The sequence below is a fragment of the Capra hircus genome, chromosome 23 (assembly GCF_001704415.2).
Source record: "Capra hircus breed San Clemente chromosome 23, ASM170441v1, whole genome shotgun sequence".
Lineage (NCBI taxonomy): Eukaryota > Metazoa > Chordata > Mammalia > Artiodactyla > Bovidae > Capra > Capra hircus.
Window position 1 is genome coordinate 16,351,002 of NC_030830.1, and position 20,692 is coordinate 16,371,693.

The 20,692-nt window shown below is 50.3% G+C and overlaps 1 protein-coding gene across 4 annotated transcripts in view; it reads left to right on the forward strand.

Annotated features, from left to right (window-relative positions):
• FARS2 (phenylalanyl-tRNA synthetase 2, mitochondrial) overlaps positions 1–20,692 on the forward strand; it is a 305,587-nt gene that overhangs the window by 141,037 nt on the left and 143,858 nt on the right. The gene's annotated exons all lie outside the window — the stretch shown is intronic.

Below are 20,692 nucleotides of genomic sequence, written 5' to 3' on the forward strand. Positions count from 1 at the left end.
GCTTGTCGGTCACGTTGCTCCTGATGCCTTGGGCCTGGGAAAGGTCTGCTCTGGGGGACAGAGTAGATGTCGTTCCCAGACGCAGCGACGGTGAGAACAGCCATCTGCGGCTGGGGTTGATCCTTCAGGCAGGTGTGAAAGCAGCTAGTGGAGAACTTCTGAAAGGCGGCGCAGGAGAAACTAGCAGGGAGGTCTGCCCGCGACAGTAAACCTTGCGTGTGGCTCGGGTCAGCCGAGTTCTCCACGGGGAGAGGCTGAAAGGCTAAGCCTGCCCCGCTTCCTGGGTGTGTGTCTGCGGTCAGCGGCTTTGATTTTCAGCCCGGGATCACTATCCTCCGGGTTTGCACATTCGGGTGTGCACACACACTGCTGGCAGGGGTTTCAGATCTTTGTGCAAACTGGTTCTCACAGATGCCTGACCTGTCCAGCCCTTCTCTGCCACCTACCTTCTCTGTGCATGCAGCGCTTGCCGCCTTTCAAAGACAGGTTGCAGAATTTGGCAACAAAAAATGGATGGCATCCAACACGTTAGCGGTTACTTCCCTGTGCCGAGCCCGATCAGCTCTCCCCTTGTTGAGTGCGGTCCTGCCAGCTAACGTCGACCTACAGACTGGACACGTGACTCAGATGTTTGTGCCCATCTAGGGTTTGATGTATCATCTCACTGGTGTGTCTTGTATCAATTCATGAAAACGGAAGCTCTTCTCTTTTTTTCCCCCAAAGACTAACATTTGGGCTCCCTGTAACTTGTAATGGCTAAAAATGAGATTGAAGCATGTTCCTTTTCATCTCTTCTTCCAGCTATTAATTTTTAGTACTTTCATTTATGTTTAAAAAAGCGGTTAGATGTGAAAGTTCCCAGAGAAGAATGAGTGATTGGCAGGCTGAGGTAGCAGCTGGGAGCTGGCCCTGGTTTTCAGAGAATAATCATAATAGCTTTAAAGGGAGGTGAAAACCGTAATCGGAGCTGACTCTTTGAATCAGGGCGTTGTCCAGTGGCCCCGCTCAGCTCTCAGTGATCTCTGGGGAGGCAGGTCAGATGCTGAGGGTTGTCTCTGGACACGGAGGGGAGACCCAGGAGACGGCAGAGGAGCAGAGCGGCTCAGAACATGGGGGATGGACTGGAGGGGGCAGGCGCGAGGGATGTGGGTTCTCAAGGCTAAGGCGAGGGGCTCTTGGACCTCCCGGTGACTGACTTTCTGGGGAGCAGCTGATGAACACGGAAGGGGTGTTGGGAGGGAAATGAGTTGAGCTTGGCTCCGGGGCTGGAGGCAGGGGTACAGACTGCCGGTGGGCAGGGCAGCAGGGCCGCCCTCCTGCGAAAGCGGGCGGCTGCTTTACGTGGGTACCTGCCGCGGCGCACCGTGGTTTGGGAAATGGGTCATTGGGAAGAATAGCATCCGCAACACCGCGTCTGTATATAACCCGCACCCAGCGTATGCGCATCCCGATGTGTTTATATTTACACACGGCCTCTGGTTTGTTTCTCTGTTACTTAAAATACAGGATGTCGCCCTGTCTTGTTTTCTAATGTCCCTTGGAGCTCCCCTGGGTGGTGCTGACTGTACCGTTAGCTTTGCATCTCGTGAGGCCTGTGGGCCGGGGATTCAGGAGACTGCCACCAGGAAGACGGCAGGGAGGAGCAGGCCGCGGGGAGTCTTACAGGGGTGGAGGAGGGAGGCAGGGATCAGCGGGGTAGGTGGTTTTTCTCTGTTTTCTTTTTAAACAAAGATTTTGCCTCATTTCATCCTTTTTTTTTTTTTTTTAATTTAATGATTCTGAGGTTATCTCAAGAGTGAAAGTTCCCTGCTCTGTTTTCAGGGATGGCAACTCTGGGAGGTGGGCACTGGGGGGCGTCCCCCGGGTCGCTTTGCCCCATCCTGGCCTGACACCAGCCTGCCCACCTGTGTGCGTCTCGCAGCCGTGGACCAGGGCCTCTGTCCCCCTTGGGTTCGCCAGCTCTGCCTCTCTGCGCCCTGCCTTTGCCTTGGGCAGCCTGCTATCCCCCTCGTGGTGAGGTTCTCCTCGGCCCCCAGAGCAGCAGGCACAGAGCCTCATGCCGGAGGAACTCGAGCCGCCAGAGCGCAGGGCCGGAGCCTGTCTCAGCTCGGTGACTCCTGTGCCAGGGAGGCCACCTGTCACCCATCCAAGGTGGATGGGCATGTGGATGGGAGAGCAGAGCCTGACCTCACAGGGGAGCGGGCTCCCAGCCCTGCTCCTGAGGCCGCGCTAGGAGGGTCCCTGCTGGGCAGCTGAACCCATGGAATGGCATCCTGGTGAAGAGGGGCGGCCGCCTGTGCCTCATCACGGTGGCCAGCGCCCAGGAGCCCTCCCCTGGGTGGGCTTCCTTCTGGTGTGTTCGGGGCCGGCCTCCCAGGTGAGTCCCCTGCTTCCTGTCCTCCCCGGGGCTCTGAAGGCAGGAGGCCCTGGTCCACGGCTGTCCCCCTGGCCTCCCGGGCTCCAAGGGACTGAGACACAGGGCGAGAGGCACGGCGGTGAGAGAGGCCACGTGCCCCCCACCCCCACCCCTGCTGCGTGGCTGCCCTTACTGACTTGGGGCGAGAGGGGGTCGAGGGGCACGGCGGTGACGGTGTCCGCGTCCCCCCACCCCACTCGGCTGCACTTACACAGGGCAAGAGGCACGGATGATGGTGACAGTGTCCGCGTGCCCCCCCTTCAAGTGGCTGCAGTTACTGACTCGGGGCCACACCTGCCCCCCGACCCCCACCCCCGCCGAGTGGCCACACTTGCTGGTCAGAAGCAGCGAATCAGAGGAAAAGTAGAGCGATGGAGACAGTAATGAGAAAGAACGGTGAAAGCCGAGGTGCAGGTCGTTTTACATGAGAAGAGACTTAAGAAATCTTGGGATTTTTCTTGCCAAGGAAAATGAGGAGAGTGAAAGCAGTTATGCTGGGGGGAAAGGCCTATAAATTACATTTAAATAACTTTCCCCCAAAATATAAATCATGAAATTACATAAAATCATTTTGATTTCATTATGTTAACATTAATAAATTTTAATTTTCAGGTGCATATGCCTAAAGGCCTCCAGGCTCTTAAACACAAAATAATCGAAAAGCTAATTAATCACAAATGGGCAACTTTCCCAACTAACTCTAAGAACAGTTCCAATTAAGAAATAATACCCTCTCTACAAAGTAGAATAAAATACACAAACTGACAAGAAACTTAATTACAAGCCATAGAAACAGAAGAAAAACAGAGAGGAGACTCATTTCCCAGGCCAGGTAGCGTCTCCGGATGTGTTTGGAGGAGAAGCTGAAGGTGGCCTTAAGTGGGCTTTTCTCTGTCCTCTTTCTCTTGTGGAGCCTCTCTAGGCCGTTGAATCTTGACTCCCATACATCTCTCATCTCCTCCAGCTTTGACATTAAAAGACTGAACACGTGAAGGTCATGCACACTTACTCAGCCTCCTACTTAAACCATCCTTTATCTGCACCTGTGTCTTCAGCACATTCGCATCCCAAGCACCCAGCACAGCGTCTGTAACCCAGGAAATGCTAAATAATGTTTGTAGCATAAATGGAGGGACACGTGATCGCTGGACAAATCACTTCCTTGGCAGAGGACACAGTGGAAGAAAGCAAGCACACAGCAGTGACTCTGTCCTTCGCGGGGAAGCCCGCAGGCCCCTTCGAGTTTCCTCCAGGATCCTGAGCTGTGTAGGTCTTGAGAGGTAGAGTCAGAATAACCTATTAGCGACCCCAGGGAGGAGACAGGCCCTCCTTGTTTCATTTCGCTTTAATTCAGCTGGTATTGATTGAGGTGCCTGAAGGTAGCAGCGCATAATGAAACTGGAATTGCCTGGGAGTCGGAGGAGCAGAAGTGAATTCTAGCGCTGGCTCTGCCTCTAATTAGTCCTGTGACCTGTGTCCAGCCGGATCAGAAGCCAGGTCACCCGAGGACCTCCTGGTTATGTAAGCAGCTTGAAATCCCTTTTCCTGCTTGGTGGGTTTCTGAGTCTGGAAAGTCAGAGTGCTAACCCCCCCTATTCTCATGGCCTACTGTGGTTGCTTGACTGTGGTGGTGGTGTTTAGTCCCTAAGTCGTGTCCAACTCTTTGCGACCCCGTGGACTGTAGCCCGCCAGGATCTTCTGTCCATGGGAATCTCCAGGCAAGAATACTGGAGTGGGTTGACAAGCCCTTCTCTAGGGGCTCTTCCTTGACCCAGGGATCACGCCTAAGTCTGGCATTGGCAGGCATATTCTTTACCCTCTGAGCCACCAGGGAAGCCCGACATGACTGTGTGGGTAAGCCGAAAAAGGCCCTAGATTAAGCATATTTGGATTCTGGCAAAGCACTTGGGAAAGTCTTCTAAAATAACCTTATGAAAAGAATAGGGCTGGATCCTTCACATAGACGTATCTGAAAATTGCTGAATGAGCATCTACAAAACGTCTTGATGACTGAACATGCACACACGGAAAGAGGTCTCTTGCTTCATTCCACAAGCCTCTGACGCTGCCCCTCTGTTGTTCAGGGTTCTCTGCAGGCCCTGGGAGGAATGAAAGTCACGCCTCCAGCTTTTCTTCTGAGAGCCTCTTCCGTCTGTCTAGGGAGGCAATGGGTTGGCCAGGGTGACGAGAATGATGGTGATCCTCACAGTAACTCCTGTTTAGGAAGCAGTTCAGCTGAAGCTCCGTTTCAGGAGCCCTTGGCCAGAGTGAGTGAACACTGAGTCCTTGGTGCTCTTTGCTGTCTGAGTCGTCACTTGGCCCCCAGTCAGGTCCCTTCGAATCCCCAGGATGGGGAAGGCTTTCTGAACCATTACAGATGCTGAGAGTCAAGAAGAGATGATTCTCTGGGGTGTATTTTAGATTTGTAAAGATCTATCAATAGGTCAGCTGTGATAAAAATTTTTCTCTCTTCATTCGATCATCTCTGATCTCCCACGTTACAGATGGGAAGATGCTTATAGGAAAGCAAAATAGGAAAAAAAAAAAAAAGGGAATGAAAATCAAGGATGGGGAAAAAAGCTAAGATTAAAGTGAATCTAGGAATGCCCCAGATATGTTTTGATTTTTAGAAAATTCTGTGTATTACAAATTCACAAATACTCAGCCAAACTCTTAAATGAAGCACAAGTAATCTGCCAACCATCTAGTTAAAATAAATTGTGTGAATTATAATGAAATTCTTTCCAAGCAAATACACATTTTTAATGGAAGGAAATGCACTTCAGAGGAACATTATAAAGACACCAATGTGGGTCATCTTCGAGGTACGCGTAGCCTTTCTTGCACAGTTATTCTGTAATGTTTTGCTGTTTTTAGCTGCTAGGTCGTGTCCAACTCTTCTGGCCCCCATGGACCCCCACCAGACTCCTCCGTCCATGGGATTTCCCAGGCAGGAATACTGGAGTGGGTTGCTGTTTCCTTCTCCAGGGAATCTTCCTGACCCAGAGACTGAAGTCGTGTCTCCTACACCGCAGGTGGATTCTTTACCACTGACCTACCTGGGAAGCCCCTATTCTGTAATAGAATTTGGGGATTACCTGGCTCAGGCCATTGTTTAAAAAGAGTGGGTGGCATTTAAAACTCTAAACATCTCTGAAAATCGGTCCTAAGGGTCTAAAAGTTTTTCAGTGTGAATGTGAAAATTCAGACATTCAGAATATTCACCCTACAATTGGCTGAAGCTCTTCTGGCTGAAACGCAAGGTGATCATGCGTTCAGTTTGCAGAATGACTGCATGTTGCTGGGAGCAGCTCTGCGTGGCGAAGAGTCTTTTCCCCGAAACGTGGTGCCAACTCTCAACTCTTTCCAAATGTTTTGCCACGGTCTTGCACTGACGTCCCGTTGTGTACAGTCAGACGATTCAAACTGTGCTTCGTTAGTTCTCCCCCCAAGCCCCCTTGACATTCCCTGACACTTTTGCCAGTGGGAGTTCCTTGTGGAGGGATAGCCCGTATGGAAAGAGCACCCCTGGTCCCAGCCCCAGACAGTGACCTTGGCTGATGTAGCCACTTCACGAGAATGTTTATGGCCCGTTTTGGATAAAGTAATTGGTGCTAAGATCCTGATCCAGCAGTGGGTTTTTGTGTCCCCCACGCTGAAAGTTGTGTGTCTCTAACCATATCTTACACCTGATACGTCTTCATTTAAGGTGAGTTTCTTGTGTCATCGTAAAATAAAAATAGTAGCAGAGAATATTTTAAAGTGGATTCGCATTTAGTAATTTAGTGCTCAGTGCCAAGTCGCTTGAGCCAGCTCTTTGCAACGTTAGAACTGTAGCCCACCAGACTCCTCCGTCCATGGGATTCTCTAGGCAAGAACACTGCAGTAGGTTGCCATGCCCTCTTCTAGGGGATCTTCCCAACCCAGGGATCAAACTTGAGTGTTCTGGCTACCCGCATTGGCAGGTGGGGTCTTTACCACTAGCGCCACCTAGGAAGCCCTTTCAGTAATTTTAGAATATTGTTAGTTACATTGGGGCTTCCCTTGTGGCTCAGACGGTAAAGCGTCTGCCTACAATGCGGGAGACTGGGGTTTGAGCCCTGGGTCGGGAAGTTCCCCAGGAGAAGGAAATGGCAACCCACTCCAGTACTCTTGCCTGAAAAATCCCATGGACGGAGGAACCCGGTAGGCTGTAGTCCATGGGGTCGCAAAGAGTCGGACACGACTGAGCGACTTCACTTCACTTCACTTCAGTTACATTTGCCAAAGCGCTCAGTTTCAAGGTATAGGCTCTTAGGTCTGTAATTTAGTTTTCTGTTGGATATTATTCAGGGTAATGAAGCATGAGCTGCTGCCACTGAGAAACACCCTCAGAATCTGGGTAATTCAGCACCACCAGAGTTCGTGTCTTGCCCTCGTGGGGGCTGACTCTTCTGTTGGGTAGCTCAGCGTCGCAGACCCTCCCAGCCTGTGCCAGACCACCCCCACGCTGGCTGCAGGGTCGGGGAGAGGAGCCTGGAGGTGGCGTCCCGCCTCCTAGACACCGCTCCCCTGAGCTATGTGTGCCCCTCCCAGACTTTGTGGACGAGAACCAGCCCTTGGCCTTGACGGGCGGTGTCGGGACCAGGAGGAGCCCAGGGACAGTGTTTGCTGAGCGGTCTGTTCTCTGCCGTGCTGCCTGGAAAGGAGTTGATAGCAGTAATGACAAACAGCTAGATTCTCAATCATACAGGCTTTCTCAAATTTTAAGTGAGTTTTAATGACAGATTTTATTTGATCAACGTGACTCGCTGGCGGAGCCGCACAAGCCCAGCTGTGCGATGGAAGGCGGCAGGGGCCCGGCTCACGGGGCCAGCTCTGCCTTCCTCAGTGTGCGTGTTTGTATTTGCCATCTAAATTATTTCACCTCTTTTCTCTTCATACCTGAAATAATTAGCTCATACCACGATCCCTTATAGCTTCAATTTTTAAATGTCTTTATTCTACTCACGGCCTACCACAGGTAAATGTTTGCACAACCAGGCTCTGCACTGGAATAGATGGAGTATGTTTGCAGTCTGTCTTTGCATTCTTTTTTGTTAACCAAGGATATAAAATGTTCACTCAGGAACCCAGAATTTAAACATGCAACTCTGATTTCATCGGTACACGTACTACTCTGAATCAGTTTAATTCAGCAAAGATTTGACTGTCTGCTGTTGTGCATAAGCATTTTGCCGGGTGCTTGGCATATGAAGATGAGGAGGTCTGGTAGGCTTGTGTTCTGGGGTAACCAGTACTCTAGCGTTGGAGACAGACGTGCACAGATAAGTTCAGTGTGCTCTGGGAAGTGGGATGGTGGCTGACCCAACAGTTAATGGAATGTGACTCTGTGCTTGGCATAGCTTGGGAGGTAGGCAGGGGCATCTGAGCTGATTCCCAGGAAATTAACATAGTAAGTTTGGAAGAGCATGGCACGTGGGGAAAAGCATCAGGTGCTCTTGTTGGCCCTGGAGCTGTCCTGTCCAGCGCAGCAGCCCTGGCCACGTGTAGCTGGCATGCATGTGGAATGCAGTTCAAACGGAGAGACCTGTAAGTGTGAAACATATACCAGGGTTTCAAATACTTAGTTCAAAAACCAATGTAACCTATCTCATGAATACTTTAAAAATTATTGATTACATGGTGCAATGAATATTTTAGATATAGTAGATTAAGCATATTAATGAATTCCACCTCCCCCAGGCCCGCCGTGTTCAATGTGGCCACTAGGAAATTTAAACCGTCTGCACGGCCTATGTTCTGTTTCTATTGGACGAGGCTGTTCTAGGGCATAGCTTGTGAAGGAAGACGTGGCCGGAGTTGCTGGGTCCCTTCACTGTCTACCTGAAAGTATCACAGCATTGTTAATCAGCTGTATTCCAATACAAAATAAAAAGTTTAAAAGCAAATATCTAATAATGCAAAAAAAAAATCACACAAGAAAGTGGATTACCAATATTGCAAACTGAGTCTAAAAGATTTCACTTTGCTGTCTCTTAAATTCTTATCAAATGCCTAGAATAAATAGACTTCTAACTTAAACCGTGTTGATTCCATTGTGAAGCGAGTATTTAGACGCATTAGCGTAAGCATATTAATATAGTTAGTGTCACCTGTGTTTTTCCCCCCTTTCTTCAGTGTGGCGCTGGAACGTTCAGACCGCCCTGCGTGGCCCGTGGTCTGTTTCTATTGGATGAGGCTGTTCTGGGGCAGAGCCTGTGAAGGAGGGTGTGGCCAGAGTTGCTGATGGACGGTGGGTTGGGGGACTGAGGGGTGGCTTGGGTGCTGCTCTCTAGTCAGCTTAGCCTTTATCTGTTTAAGCTGGACAGCTTTCCATGGCAGAGTCACGGTCGGTCGTGCGTGCATGTTAGTTACCCCAGGCTTTGTGGTTGATGGGGCCGCCCCGGTGGCTCAGCAGGAAAGAGTCCACCTGCCAGTGCAAGAGATGTGGCCTCAGTCCCTGGGTGGGGAGGATCCCCTGGAGGAGGGCACAGCCACCCACTCCCGTGTTCTTGCCTGGAGACTCCCACGGGCTGCGGTCCACAGGGTCGCAGAGAGTCGGACACGACTGAGCGACTAGACAGCAGCGAGTGGACGGTGCTGTGCCGGCTCTCAGCTGGAGGCTGGGTTCCTCGCCGGGTGGCGGGGGCTGCCGTACCCAGAGGGCCAGAAGGGGCTGCGTGCGGGCAGTGGCAATAATGATGGAGGTCAGCAGTTGGAGTTCGGAACAAGGAGTCGGGTGGGGGGCTGCTGGATCTCTGTCTTTGGAAGAGATCCGGCAGGAAGACCCCAACAGTGGTCACTCCAACAGGAAGCAAAACTGAATTTTTTGTAGCTGGTGATGCGGTTGTATCACAGGTTGAAGCTTTCTGGTTTGGAGAAGCAGGCTCTGCACTGGGGAGGGGGACAGTGCGTGCAGGTTGATGTGATTGGCCGTGGTACGTTGGCAGGTGCTTGGGTTGATGGAACTGAAGCTCCAGCAAGAGATCGGGGCTGGAGAGAGAGGCTTGGGAGTGCCCAGGTGGCAAGAAAACAGTGGGATTCTGTGTAGTTACCTGGAGGACTGGAGGGTGGGGAGGACGGGAGGCAGTGGTGGCCTCCGGAGTGCTGAAGGACGCCCCAGAGCCAGACCCCTGGACAGGCAGGGGCCTCGCCCTGGGCGGCCCCACCTCCAGAGCCGTGAGAAGGAGTTTTTAATGTCTCATAAACGCTGGTCTCTGGTACTTCGTTATAGCAGCCTGAACTAAGTTCCAGGAGGGAGATTTGACTTTGGCAGGTAGGGTTCCTCTCGGTGTTGGTTTTTGTGAAGGTTAGTCCTGATAGAACAGAGCATAGAGGCCGCAGCGCCATTCATCTTGATCATACCGAGGTATTGACGGGGGCTGAAGACTGGACTCCGTGAGTGTCAACTGCCCTTTCCAGAAGCTTGTCCAAAGGGAAGGGGTAACATATGCTAGACGCAGGGTTCGGAGAGTTTGAAGGGAGAGCTTTCAGCACGTAGATTGGTTGGAGAGAGGGGTGGTGATTTTGGATGCTGTTTGCTGGGTGAAGCTTGGACGTGGAAATTTCTCCATCAGTCCTGTGCTCAAGGCCAGGAAGGAGGTATATAGTAAGGGGGCTGCTGTGTATTCCAGGTTTCCCTTTTTCTCTGCTGTACTCTCAAAGACCACATGACTCTCTGAGCCGGGTCCCCTATGCCATTTTAAAAAATAACGAAATGGAATAGGGGTCCGCCTGTGTTCTCAGGTTTAGCTGACCCCACCGTGGGGTTTGTGCCATTGCGTCTCGCTGGATGGATCTGGCGTGGTCTCCACCCTGAGCTCCTTGGAGAAAGTGGATGATTTGCCTGTTTGTCGTTTTCCCGTGTTGCTTCGAATAAGCCAGTGAGATCAGAAGAGTGAATTCAAGCTCAGACACTGGAACTGTCACCCAGGTGACTCTTAAAACTCAGTTTTGCTTCCTGTTGGAGTGACCACTGTTGGGGTCTTCCTGCCAGAGCTCCGGCCAGCTCCCCAGGACACCCGGCTGCTAGCAGTTTTGGGAGGAGGTGGCGACAGTTCCTCCTGACGAAAGACAGAGATGTGCTCGATGACCCTGCCGACCCCAAGGGTGAGCGGAATCTGAGGATGCTCAAGTTGGCTCAGAGAGGAAGCCGCCTGCCACGGTGCTGCTGCTGGTGGCGGTGTCTGTAAGAAGGTCTTTGTTGGGGTTTGTAAGGCCTGAATGCAGGCATTGCAGGCGAGCCGTGGCAGCCTCCCGTGTCCAGAGAGTCACGCTTCCCTCGGCTCTGGCTCCTGCTGGGGACAGCCTGGTCCAGCTCAAAGCTGCCCCGTTATAGCAGTACTTGTGTCTCTTGCCTCTAGACCAAATCGCACAGTCCCTTCTCTGTATTTGGCAGAGGGTGACGGATGTGACCAGTTCTGCCCCTGTCCTTGAAGGGCACATTTTGAAAATTATTATTAAGAAAACTTTCAAGCATTCTGCAGAGCCCAGAAAATAATACAGTAGGTTCTCTGTTCACAACACCAGCTCATGAAATGACATGAGAGAGAGGCCCGGCGGCCTGGCGGCGGGGGTGACCCCGTGCCTGCCCACCTTCTTGTCCATGGTTCTGATTGTCGGGCCGCAGCGTCTGCCAGCTGGACGAGTGAGAAATGGTGAAGCCATGATTTTTCGAATTATCTCTGGAGTTCCTGGGAAAAGACAACATGAAGAGGATAAGTTTGCAAAGAAATAGAGCTCCCCAAGGAAGTAAATTATCGATTAAAAATTCATGACAAATGTATTAAAGCTGAAAATGAGAAAGTATCGATGGATACATATGTTAGTGACCCAGAATATTTTGATTGTCCTGTTGGATTTTGATTGGCCACTGAATGATGGATTTGGCCGCTGCCCCCAAGGGAGGCAGGGTGGGCTTACGTTTGACAGATGCTGCTTACCAGCAAGAGTGATGGCCCCACACCTGCTTCTCTCCGGATAGAATCACATCAGATGCAAGCTCAGGTTCTTAAAGGCTTTACTTAAAAAAACAAAAGCAGACATATTCTTAGGAGTTCTTAGAAATCCTTTCTTTCCCTTTGTAATTTTTTTTTTTTTCCATGTAGGATCTCAGTTCTCTGGCCAGGATCTCTGGTTCTCCATCCTCTCTGGGTCACCTGTTTTAGTGCTAAGTTCCTTAAACTTTCAAGGGTTGTTTTTTTTGTTGTTGTTACATTTTAGCAATTTCTTATTTACTGAACAATTAGACAGTTTGCTCAGTTGCTCAGTCATGTCTGACTCGGCAGCCCCATGGACGTAGCCCTCCAGGCTCCTTTTGTCCATGGGATTCTGTAGCAAAAGTATTGGAGTGGGGTGCCATTCCCTTCACCAGGGGAGTCTTCCCAACCCAGGGAACGAGCCTGTGTCTCTTACGTCTTCTGCACTGGCAGGCGGGTTCTTTACCAGTGAGCCGCCAGGGAAGCCCTTGCCCGGTGAAGGAATACCGTTTTCTTAGTAACAGTTTATGAGTAGTGGGCTCTCTATAAATCTCCTCCAGCGTTTATTTGAAATGTCTATACTGAGCCAGCAAAATCATTCTTGTAGGACAAGGAAAAGTGGCGTCGATCCCCAGAGTTTGGTGCCACTCAGGGTTTATGTTGCTCTGCAGTGAATCCAGAACCCTCTCACATCGGAAAGTCAGGGCTGATTAATTGTCAGAATAGACTGGGGCTGTGCTGAGCTAACAGAGGCCCTCCTGAAATCTTAGTGGTTTAATCCACTGAAAACGTCTCTGCCGGAGAGAGACCTCTGTGGAGTCCTCTGTCCACAGCAATGCCATTTTGAATGTGTGGCCCCCCGGGCCCCCGCAGCAGGGGAGGAGAGAGCTGGAGGGTCTCCAAGGAGTAGGGGGATCTCGCTTCCGCCCACTTCGGTTCCAGGGGTCGGAGCTCGGTCACGTGGCCCCCAGGCTCTGTGGGCAGGTCCAGGGTGCAGAGGATGACGCAGGGCTTGATTTCCACATAGCATTTCCCCCGCAGACACCCTTCTTACTGGCCTGGATGTGACTGGCCAGTTTGTTGATGAAAGGGACAGTCTGTGTCATCCTTGCGACTACCGATTTGGTCTGATTCCACATTATGTCACAAAACTTCCATGTGCTTACACCCGTGGGACTGTGTTTTTAGCTTTGCCAACCGATAGCTTATTTTTATCCAGCTCTGTTCCCATGTCCCTTTAAGTTCCCCCTCCATCTGCTTTTATCTCTCAGATTTTGTAGCCAAATGGCTAAAAATGCGTCGGATCCCTTGGGAAGAAGAAGGGAGACATTGGGCACATTTAATTCCCGTGCTCCTATTTCCTTGTTCTATTCCCCATCATCTCTTTCATTCGGTTTAATATTATACGCCACTCTCTTTGGGGTCCAGAATAAAATATTTGAATATTTCAACTATTTCTGCGTTACCTAGAGGCAGAGAAGGCAAGAGCAAGTCTGGGGGGGTTGGGAGGCAGAGAGCCACGGGAGGCCGTTTGCCTGAGGGGAAGAAGAGGGAAGGACAGTAAACCACTTATAACCCTAAACCAGCTTGGCTCTCACACCACTGCCTTCAGCAGGCTCTGTCTAATCTTCCTCCTCGTCCAGGGTGAGGTTTCAAGCAGATCTCAGCCTTCTTGGTCAGGTTCAAGGGCAGTCCAGTCCGATAGCACAGCTTCCGTCTTCCATCCAGCTTAACGCTGCTTCCCTCCCTAGGCTCATAACGGGGTGCAGGGGTGGGAGCTGGAAGTGGGGTGACGTGGGAGCAGGGGAGGAGAGTGCTGAGCGGGGGAGCGGGGCCAGGCCGGGAGAGGGCGTCTGTCGCCGGAGAGCTGGAGCGCAGCGGTGGTGGCTTCCGGGAGTGGCCAGTGTCCAAATGCTGACTTTTTTTTCCTCAGAGGACTAAGATCCCGCTAGCTGCATGGCCAAAAAGAAAAAAGAAACAGCTTGGCGTCGGCCTAGAGGTCCTAAAGGCAACTGAACTGTGTGTTCGGGCCCGCCTTAAAGGCTGACTCTTCCTGGGTGTAGGTGGTCACTAAAGAGATGGTCTCCCGCCATGGAGCCCACAGGCACGCCACTCTATAAACTGTAGACTGTGGGAGCAAGCCAAGGAAGGAAATAGCATCTTTCTAAGATACTCTTATTGATTTGTTCTTTTTGAAAAGGTCAGAGAATATAGCAGTGAAACGACCCGATTAATGCTGCTGCTGCTAAGTTGCTTCAGTCGTGTCCGACTCTGTGCGACCCCATAGACAGCAGCCCACCAGGCTCCCCCGTCCCTGGGATTCTCCAGGCAAGAACCCTGGAGTGGGTTGCCGTTTCCTTCTCCAATGCATGAGAGTGAAAGTGAAAATGAAGTCTCTCAGTCGTATCCAACTTTTCACGACCCCATGGACTGCAGCCTACCGGGCTCCTCTGTCCATGGGATTTTCCAGGCAAGCGTACTGGAGTGGGGTGCCATTGCCTTCTCCGACGCAATTAATATCTACCCAATCACAGCCAGTGATGAGTTCATCCAGCTCTCGTGTGTGGACAGGTGTGGACAGGTACAGGACAGAGCTGATGTCAGGGACGCGAGTTTCCAGCCCGTCTCAGTGGAGGCAAAGAGGTGCTTCTCAGCTTTTCCTCCGGGGATGGAATCCTGTTTGATTTTTAGTTTGTTTTATATGTCATCTTTTAATTATGTTTCAGATAATGATGAAGAGAGACGCAGTTTGGTTATGAGAGTAAATCTTAAAAGGCTCAGTGGCTCCTTTATCTGCTGCCGAAAACAACTCCCACCAGGAAAGAGGGCTCCATTAATTGTCATTACCCGAGAATTATGGAATTAGAGCTGCTGGCGTTTCTTTTATCATTTGTATATTTAAGTGACAGTGGCATTACTTACTCTAAATTAAGTTCCTTTCACAGTTAAAAAATTATAACTGTGTGGCAAGAAATGGAGCGCTGTTGACTTTTATTTTGGAATGCCATCTTTCTAACGGAGGTGAAGGTGCATTTTTTCAGACTAGAAGGCAGGAACGGTTATTCCTTGGCTTTGTAATAGAAGGGAATAGATAGTGCATCCAAGTTAATTCTCCAGGAGTTTCAATGAGGGGAAAGAACGTTTAAAGGGCTTCCTGGGTGGCTCAGTGATAAAGAACCCGCCTGCAGTGCGGGAGACGTGGGTTCAGTCCCTGGGTTGGGAAGATCCTCTGGAGAAGGGCATGGCAACCCCCTCCAGTATTACCGGCTGGAGAATCCCAAAGACAGAGGAGCCTGGGTGGGGCTACAGCCCCTGGGGTCACAGCTTGGACACGACTGATGGGGCTTAGCACGCGGGCCACGCTCAGAAGGAAGAGAACACTCTCCCACGGGGCTGGCCCCTGGCAGCCGGGCCTGGGCTGGGTTACACTCGACACTTGGAGCTGCCCCATGTGTTTGACTCACGGTCAGTGGAGTCAGAGCCACAAGGCCCGTGGGATCTGTGGGCAGGCCGGTGCTGGCCCGCCGTCCAAGGCCTGTCCCCAAGGCCGCCTCCCTCCCATTATTTGGGCTCCCGGGAGTTACATTCCCCGTTTCTGCCCCTTCCTTCCTGAAAGACATCTCAGTTCTAGGTGACTTGTTGTCTGTGGCCCAGTTTTGATGGCTCTTGTTAATAAGGCACCTTAACAATATCTGTGAAGTAGGTAGAAGCGTGTCCCAGCACTGACCGTTCTGCGTAGAGTTTGACAGGCTTCCTTGAGTACCTGTTATGGATATGGGTCCATCACATTCTGAAACTTGGTGTATGAAGAGTCCCCATTTAGTTGAAAGTGATTGTAATTGATGATCATCTTAGTGCGTGTAAAATGTGATTCAGTTTTTAAAAAGTCTCCCATACAAATTTTGGAATTATATTGTTACCTGAAGTTCTGTGTGTAATTCAGGCAATTCAAAACAGAATAACAACAATCAAAGGAAAGCAACTTCTGTCTCAACAATGGAAGATGAGCAAAGCTAGTAATGTTAACAGGGCCAGTTTTTGCTCACTGAAAGCCTTTGTTGGCAATGCGCTGCACAGAAGTACTTAATTCTCCTGAGTTCCAGGACCTTAGATTGAGATGGGAGAGAAAGGGTTAAAGGATAAAATCGCTATATTTTGGTGGCCAGTCAAAGGGAGATATAGGAGGTAGGATGTGAGTCCTCGGTTGATTATACTCCAGTCAACATATTTAGATTTTTGTTGCTATTGTTTAGTCCCTAAGTTGAGTCCAGCTCTGTGTGTCCCTGTGGACTGTGGCAGGCCAAGCTGCCCTGTCCTCTGCCACCTCTCAGAGTTTGCTCAAAGTCCCATCAGCTGAGTCGGTGATGCCGTCCAACCATCTCACCCTATGTCCCCCTCTTCTCTTCCTGCCCTCGGTCTTTCCCAGCATCAGGGTCTTTTCCAACGAGTCGGCTCTTCACATCAGGTGGCCAGAATATTAGAGCTTTCTTTAGTTTTTAACTCTTCGTAAACCCTAAGCAAGGCAAGGCTGTTCCCTTTATGTTTTCAAAAGGCTCTAGACCACCCGGTACTGTCGTCAGCCTGGTCAGCTCGGTTCCGTTTCACGTTTCTGCTGCCGTGTGTTTCCCCCTTGTTGGAAGGAGGTGGATTTTTAGGACTTAGGTCCCTGAAGGAAACTGGCGATGTGATGAGGAGCGTTCTGGCTGAACACAACCCTGGGGCGTTGGTTCAGGCACTGCCAGTCAGCATTTGCGCCAAAAATGGCTAATGAGAACTAACGGGCCCCTCTGTACACAGCTCAGGGACCGCAACTCCATGCTCTGTGGTGACCGAAACGGGAAGGAAGTCCCAAAGCAGGAGGGGGTGTGTGTGTACATGCAGCCGACTCACTTTGCTGTTCAGCAGAAACGAACTCAACATGGTAAAGCAGCTGTAGTTGAATAAAAGCTTCCTTTAAAAATGACCCATTAAAAAAAAAAACAACGGCAACAGAAAAAGGTTCCATTACAGTGTTGATTAGAATCCAGCCCAGCTCAGACCGTATGAAGGAGCAGGGTTTTCATGGCCTGTAGAGGCTAGACACAGTCTGTTCCCGTCCGTGGTAAAGTTCTCTTCAAAGAGGTCTGCCTTTGGACCCTGTGAAGGACTTGTCGACCGAAGCCTGCGGAGCCAAGGCTGAATACAACGCGAGAAAGTTTTCAGGCAGGGGAGCAATCTCTGGGCTCAGCTCGAAAAGTCAATCATCGGTGACAAGCCTCTGCGGAAGCGGCTCAAGGATTGTAGCGGGAACGCGGGGGATCAAGGACTCAGCCGTGACGGGAGGAAAGAAACCAGAATTTACGTAGCTGCGCTGGCCTTCCCAGGCCTGCCTGTGGACGCGTGTGTCGCACTGGGATGCTGTGGGCTTTTGTCCCTGCGTGGCTGTCTTCACAGCCAACGGTCAAGGGCAGTGGAGGCTTTTTGTCCCCAGCGGCTACTCCACACAAGCCCCGTCAGCTCACACTGCAGGCCCCATGCGTACTGGTCAGGACCACTGTGAAAGGCACGCTCAGAGTGAAGAAAAGCCTTCCAAAAAGCCTGCTGATATATTTAAGCAACTACTTACAGCAAATCGTTTTAGTAGCTTTCATGGGATAATGACTAAGTCCATCAGGAAGCTAGCAGTTACAAAGCAGAAAGCACACAGACGTAAGCACGAGGGGAACGGAACTCTCTTGTGTTTTGAAATACTTTGAACAGAGCCTCTAGAAGTTAATGTTTCACTGGATGTATACTTGAAGTAGAAAAAAATAAATAAAAGATAGATGTGAGTCCCAGTGTCTGTGATCTTGCTAAAGTGGTGTTTATTTTTTAAACATAGCTAAGAATACCAGTCTGACATCCCCTGTAGGGTCGTTGTGAGGATCAGAGTCAAGATAATTGAGGTGAAGTGCTTTGTAACTGGTAAACTTCTATAAAATATGAATACTAATTGCTAGGTTGTTTCAGCGTTTCTTGTCACAGTTGTTTTGGGGAAGTGTCAGTTCATTGAGCCAAAGAATTCCTAGAAATCAGCCCCTATTGACAGGGAAGTACTTAAAATAATTATTTTTCTAGTATGTAATGGTTAAAAGTTTTAATTTGACCCTGGGCTTTGCCAGGTGGCTCAGATGATAAAGAATCTGCTTGCAGTGCAGGAGACCTGGGTTCGATCCCTGAGATTCCCTGGAGGAGGGCATGGCAACCCACCGCAGTGTTCCTGCCTGGAGAATCCCATGGACAGAGGAGCCTGGCGGGCTGCAGTCCATGGGGTCACAGAGAGTCGGACATGATGGAGCGACCAACACAGTTCTCACTTTTGCAGCAGAACAGCCTATGAGAGGAAACGTGGGGTGCAGGGTTCAGTCGCTGGGGAAGAAAGTGAGATGGGAGGAGGGGGGATTGGAGCAGAAACAGCTCAGATGCTGGGTCTCCGAAGCCGCTGCCCAGGCCTGCCGCTGGCCTGTCTGGACCAGGCCCGGTGATGGTGAAGAAGACAGGGGGAGGGGACAGGGCATTCCGTTTTCCTGTTATCCCTTCTTTTGTGTCCCAGTTCACTTCTTTCTGAGGTGTCTTTTCAGAAATAGCATCTCGCATATCGCCCCATACTGTGGTAGATAAACCCTCTCACGGATTTAAATTTAAAGTCACTGCTTGTATCAAAAACTTCAATTTTAAGTATTAAATTCTTCCTAATATGACCTGTTTAAATGAAGTCAATAAGTTAAAAAGTGGAGAGATCTCTGAGCCCCGCCTTCCTATTGCTCATTCGCTTCCTCTCCGTGTGTGAGCCCTTGTACACGCGCGCGCAGGAAGCTGGTCCAGCCCCTCCAGGGGTGTCAGGGATGGAAGCCAGCCCCGATCCCCAGCCCGTGGATCAGACGCTGCCCACAGAGTCTGACAGCAAACAGTAAATGCACAAACGTGAAAAGTTGTGGCGTCTTAGAAGGTGGTGTTCTCTGAAGAAAACAGAGCGGAGTAAGGGGATTCGTTGCTGAAAATCCTCCTAAGAAGGCCAGCTTCTGTGTAAAACCGAAATCGTATGAGATAAGAGTCCAGAGACGGGAAGTTCAAAGGCAGGAAGAAGAGCAGGAGGAGGAGGAGGAGGACACCTAACTGCCTCCCATCTGGAGCGTTTTGTTTAACTGAGGGTGCTTCTTTCCAGTCAGTTTTCTGTTCCAGAGATTCTCATTTACTGGAACCCTCCAGTTCTGGAATGTAGGAAAAAAGGAAAAAAAAAAAAATGCTGCCTTAAAACCCCGTCAGCCCAGGAACACCTGGCAACAAATTACTGCCGAGGAGTGCCAAAGGCCTGAGAATTAGACCTGCCCGGATGACAGTGCCTCCAAGTGTCTGGTTAGTTACGGCTCACTCTCTTCCATAAAGAATTTGAGGTGCCGTATAAAAGTACGTACAGGAGGATAGAATAAGTAGTTCAGATAATCAGGACGAAGAGGATGTAAGGATAAGAAAATAGAGCTGGGACAAGAGAGACGCACAGAGCCGCGCTACCATTCTCAAGAGGTGACCCGTAAGGATGGCTGTGCGCTTCCACGGGGCGGAGCGAGGAGTGAGTGAGGATCAGTTATGTAAAGTCGAGATACCCTCACACTGAAAACGGTCCAGTTGTTCAGAGAAGAAAAGAAGCTTTTCCTGTTCCCGTTTTCTTAGACCTGAGATCAGTGTATTTCACGAAGACTCGTAGGGACGACTCAGTGGCCTAGTGACCAACTCTCTGGACAGGGAGCTCCTGGCACCTTCCGCACGTGATGGGCCAGACAGCTCCGTGGTGGTGGTGTACTTGCTCAGTCATGTCCAACTCTTGCGACCCTGCGGACTGCAGCCCGCCAGGCTCCTCTGTCCAGGGGATTCCCCAGGCAAGAATCCTGGAGTGGATTGCCATTTTGCAGGGGTGCAATTCAGAACAGGCAGATCTCAATGGGACCAAAGCAAAGTGTTTCAAAAACAGAATTTGATGCAGCTCAGCCCATAGATCTTCCTTGCAACACTTCCTGGTGACTGACCGTCAGCAGCAGGCTTTGCAGTAAGATTGAGTGTGAGTCAGAGGTGCTGGGCAGTGGAGGAAGCTGGAGGCTGCTCCTCATGAGGGCCTCATCCTTGAGCGTCCGAGTACGAGGTGCTGCGGTTTCAGGGGCCGACGGTATGGCCTCTCGCTGGTCTGTCCTTGCTAGCAGCCAGGAGGCCCCAAGTCACACCCACCCTGAGTTTTCGTATATTGTGATCTTCCTAAATTCATCTCTTGGTTGCCTTTCAGGGATGATGCGGGCCTGCTCAGTCGCTTCAGTCATGTCCGACTCTTTGCGACCCCATGGATCGTAGCCCGCCAGGTTCCTCTGTCCATGGGATTCTCCAGGCAAGAATCCTGGAGTGGGCTATTGTGGCCTCCTCCAGGGCATCTTCCTGACCTAGGGATTGAACCTGCCTCTCTTAGGCCTCCTGTATTAACAGGTGTGTTCTTTACTACTAGCTCCACCTGGGAGGCCCCTGGTTCTTATAACCTCCCCAGAATAAACAAATTATTTCATTCAGCCATGAAAATTTTTATCCGGAATGTTTCTTCTCACGCGTTATATAAAAGGCGTATATAAAAGTCTGTCCTGCATTCACCCAGTTACTTCCCCTAAAAGGACAGATGGCTACTGCTTTTCTTTTTTTTTCTATCCATAATATTCCACTGTATGGATATAGTGGGGTTTATTCAACCCGCTTCCTATTCATGGACACTTGGGTTGTTTATTGTCTTGTTATAAACAGTGCTCCAGTAAACAGCCTTATAAATTCGTAACTTCCTGTGGGTGGGAAGCAGCCTGGTAGTCAAAGCCGCAGTGTGTGTGTGACTCTGAGGATGCCGACAGGGTGCTGCTCCTTAGGTCTGGGGGTGAAAAGCCCACACGTGCGCCTGCTCTCAGCGTATGAAAGGTCGTGGTTTCCCTTGGCTTTGGTGTCAAGTATGTGATAAGATGTTTTTATTTTTGCAGGTCAGATAAGTAAAAAATAGTAATCTGGTGCACTTTCGTTTTTCTTCAGTAAACTTTTCATTGGCTTAAGAATCATTTTTTTCTCCCTTTTTGCGCACGTCTCCGTATTCTTTGCCTGTCTGAATAATGAGATTGCTTTTCTTTTTCTTAACCTACCGTTAGGGGCTGCGTGTTATTCTTGCTCTAGGAAAGTTTCAGCTGGTGAAGGTAATGAATGAAAGAAGCAAAGCTAAGAACAAAAAACTGCATGTTAAGCAGAT